This window comes from Ranitomeya variabilis, chromosome 3 (assembly GCF_051348905.1).
Source record: "Ranitomeya variabilis isolate aRanVar5 chromosome 3, aRanVar5.hap1, whole genome shotgun sequence".
Classification (NCBI taxonomy): domain Eukaryota; kingdom Metazoa; phylum Chordata; class Amphibia; order Anura; family Dendrobatidae; genus Ranitomeya; species Ranitomeya variabilis.
Window position 1 is genome coordinate 605240409 of NC_135234.1, and position 4109 is coordinate 605244517.

General features: G+C 38.4%; 1 long non-coding RNA gene across 1 annotated transcript; it reads left to right on the plus strand.

Moving 5' to 3' along the window:
- Window positions 1-587: 587 nt before the first annotated feature.
- On the plus strand, window positions 588-3332 carry LOC143818426 (uncharacterized). The gene is made up of 3 exons (XR_013224536.1): window positions 588-857; window positions 1183-1371; window positions 3066-3332. It is a non-coding gene; the product is annotated as an uncharacterized LOC143818426 (long non-coding RNA).
- Window positions 3333-4109: the final 777 nt, after the last annotated feature.

The following is a 4109-nucleotide window of genomic DNA, read 5'->3' on the forward strand; positions in this document are numbered from 1 at the left end:
AAACAGTGAAAGGGAGACATAGTCATTGGTTATCAGGTTCCTCCAAGAATGACCACCAACTGCTTCTAGGCACTAATTAAGTGGCGCTTAATTGGTGGTACTAAATGCATCAGCAATACGAAGGACTACTCCTATCAACAAAAACGGAAGCATATGCCAATTCAAATTAAAAATTTATATATTTTATTATACAGAACATGTACACAAATAACGAGGAGACATAAAATACAGAATAGCTGCTACTACAGAGCCACGTCCTCCATGCACAAATATCCATATAGCCTGTGTATCTACATGAATCAAAAAATGCTATAATAGAGAACCAATCCCATATTTGGGAAAAAGAGGTGAAGGACTCTAAAATGAAGAAGTTCCAAAGGGATCTTCAAGACCTCAAAAGTGGAACAGTCTACAGATGGCAAACAGCTGTGACAAGGAGCCATGAGATGACAAGGACTTCATCTTTTTCATCCATATCATCCAGAGAGGAGGATAATAATGGTAGGACTGATAATCGTTTCTATAATCTGAGGAGGAATACTAATCAGAGAAGAGGAAACAATTATAAAAGAAAGGAGAAACGGAGAAATGATCCATCGACATCTGGGTTACAGGTAATTAATCTATCTGATTACAAACTTACGGAAGCACAGGTGGAGGTATTGAGCTTGGGTCTGAGTTTCTCACCCACTGCTTCATTTGATTTTTTCTCAGCACTGAAAGACTTAAATTTATTTGCACGTAAGCTGGTTCTAAAAAAACTTCATGAAAAACCAAATCTGGGTGAAGTATGGACAGAGAGGGAGTTAGAAGCTATTGCCATTCTTGACGAACTCAGTAATGAACAGGAACCAATAGTGAGTATAAACAAATTTGTGCCCCCCATTCCTAAAAAATTCCCTCCTATGAATCTTTACCCGAATATTGAACTCTTTGTCAAAATGGTCACTAATGAATTCCATAAGATATCACCAAGGATAAATAATGATAATCTCACTTGGTATCAGAGGAAGGCCCTAAAAGAACTGAGAGATTTAAAGGGAATAGTGATAAAATCGGCAGACAAAGGAGGGAATGTGGTGGTTTTACCTGTTGGACTATACGAAAAAGAAGCTTTGAGACAATTGAGGGATCCAGCTCACTATAAGAGATTGACTTTTAACCCAACTTTGAAATTTGTAGGTGACCTGGAGGGGATCTTGGAAGAAGCTTTTCAGAATGGGATTATCACAAAACAAATCAGAGACAATTTGATACCTACCTACCCAAAGATGGCATGTATCTATTTCTTGCCCAAAGTTCATAAAAATTTAAATAACCCACCGGGTCGTCCAATTGTATCGGGCAACGGGAGCCTCTGCGAAACAGTTGGTAAGTACCTTGATTCTCACCTTAAACCTTTGGTCCACATGTTACCTTCCTATATTAGGGACACTGGAGATTTCCTGTCAAAAATTGAAGGCATACCAATGGAGGAAGATATGTGGTTTGTGACTCTTGACGTAGAGTCTCTTTATACCTCTATTCAACATAAAGATGGAATCCAAGCAGTTAAAACCTTTCTATCTATGACTGATTACAGTATTGAGGTTATCGATTTTTTGATTACTCTTCTGGAATTTGCACTGACCCACAACTTTTTTATTTTTAAAGAAACCATTTACTTGCAAAACCAGGGCACAGCGATGGGGGCGTCTTTCGCCCCCTCATACGCTAATTTATTTTTAGGTCTATGGGAGAGAACCATCTTCTTCACTAGACCAGTTGACTTTATTGAGAAGGTCCTGTTCTGGGTACGTTTCATTGACGATATTTTTCTGATTTGGCAGGGCTCAGAACAGGACCTCCTCCTGTTCCTGGAAATCCTTAACAACAATGGTATCAATGTGAAACTCACTTGCAAGTATAGTCAGAGCAATTTAGAATTTTTGGATGTCATGGTAAGGAAGGGTACTAATGACTTTATTGAGACAAATGTATTCCGGAAGGATACTGCTGTAAATTCCTTATTACATGCATCATCAGCACACCCTAGACCGCTGATAAATGGTATACCAACGGGTCAGTTCCTGAGGATCAAGAGGATATGTTCCAGTGAACAATCATTTCATGAAGAAGCAGATGCCTTGGCTACAAGGTTCGAGAACAGAGGCTACTCTAAACGCAGTATTAAGAGGGGAAAGAAAAAAGCTGTCCAAGCTAAGAGAGAAGATTTACTACGAACCAAAAATAAGCCGCCATCAGATCAAGTAGTGAGATTTATATCTACATTTAGTGATAAAGGTTCGGCCATGAAACAAGCGTTGGAGAAATATTGGCCAATGCTAAAAATGGACAAAACACTTGCTAAATATCTTAATGATCAGCCTTCGATTACGTATAGAAGAGCAAAAAATTTGAAAGATATATTGGTTCATAGCTATCACTCAGGACAAACCCCGGAAAAAGCCTTTGGCTCTAAAGGCCCTAAATGGGGCTTTTTTCCTTGTAACGACTGTATAGCCTGCCCTAATATGTCTCGAGCTAGTAATTTTTTATCGAGTGATGGTACAAAGACCTATACAATTACCCAACACATTACGTGCAATAGTGTGGGTGTGGTCTACTACGCCACCTGTCCATGTATGAAAATATACGTTGGTCTAACATCCAGACCTTTAAAGATACGGGTAAGGGAACATCATAGAGATATCGTGAACTCTAAAGATATTGAGGACATATCAACATTAAAACCCATACCCAGACATTTCAGATTGAAGCATGGGTGCAATGCAAAACTTTTGAAAGTAATAGGCATTGATAAGGTTCATATTGATCAGAGAGGTGGTAATTGGCGCAAGAATTTGGCTCAGTTGGAAGCTAGGTGGATCTCTATGATTGATTGTGTACAGCCACATGGGCTTAATGAGATCCTTAGTTTTGCTCCTTTTCTTTAATAGAGTATGTTATTTACCACTTTTTGCTTTTTATTATTTTTTGTTAGGTGTTTTTTATTTTTATATGTCTGAAAATATTTTAATCTGTTTTTATATGGACTCTAATAATTTATGTTTTCATCTCTTTAGTGTTTTATACACGTCTTTACTGCTTGAATATGAGGAGTTGTGGATTGGGGAATTATTGATCAGATGACATCAATATTGGAAGAAATATATGGATACCACTGTGGGATGGCCCAGAACCATCTGGAGGATTTGTCTCCCGGGATTGTATATTAATAGAGCACTGCACTTTGAGGATATATATATTTTTTAGACATTTATTATCCAATTGTCCGTTGCACTTTTTTAAATATGTTATTTGTTAGGACTGTATAACATTATAATGAACTTTGTTTGCGGTTCTTATATTTTTATGTATTAGTAATGTATATATGTTTGATTTATGTGCACTTATTCACTGGACGTTAAATGAACTTTGTAGCCATGTAGCTATTTTAGGATATTTACGGTTTTTTCTTAATCAATTATCTTTTTATAATGGCTATTCTATATAATAGGTTTTATACCTCTTTTTTTGTAACTTCACTGATTTCACTTTCTATTATGCTTCATGCAGATTATGTTTTAGGTATTTATAAATAGGATTTTATATATAATGTGTGGCACATCTCTTCCTCAGTGGCTATATTAGAGTGATTACGGTTCCCTCCTTCTCCTAGCAGCGGTGTGCGCTTCCTGAGTCTCCGGCTGGTGAGTCTCCATGGCGACGCGTCTTGATCTTTGCCTGTGCCGTCTCCCTCTCTGACGCGTCGGAGGGGGATGCGGACTGGTGACGTGAGACGCCGGTCCGTGGAAGACGTCACTTCCGGTTTTCGGCAACGGAAGCGCCGCTCACATGCCGCTGCTTTCATTGATTTTTTAAGGTATATTAAGACGTGAATTAACACCTCTCAGTTATACTGAATTCCCCCAAGGAAGAAGCTATACGCGAAACGCGCGTCGGGGTCTGCGCTGCAGGGGTCTGCGCTGCATACACAGGTCATGTATTGAAATCCCTCCTAGGACTTATTTGTATTTATTTACTTATGGCTGCACTTTAATACCAATATTGACTATTATTATCTTTAGGTCACTTGGCATTTACTTGTCCCTAACTAGGATAGCGCT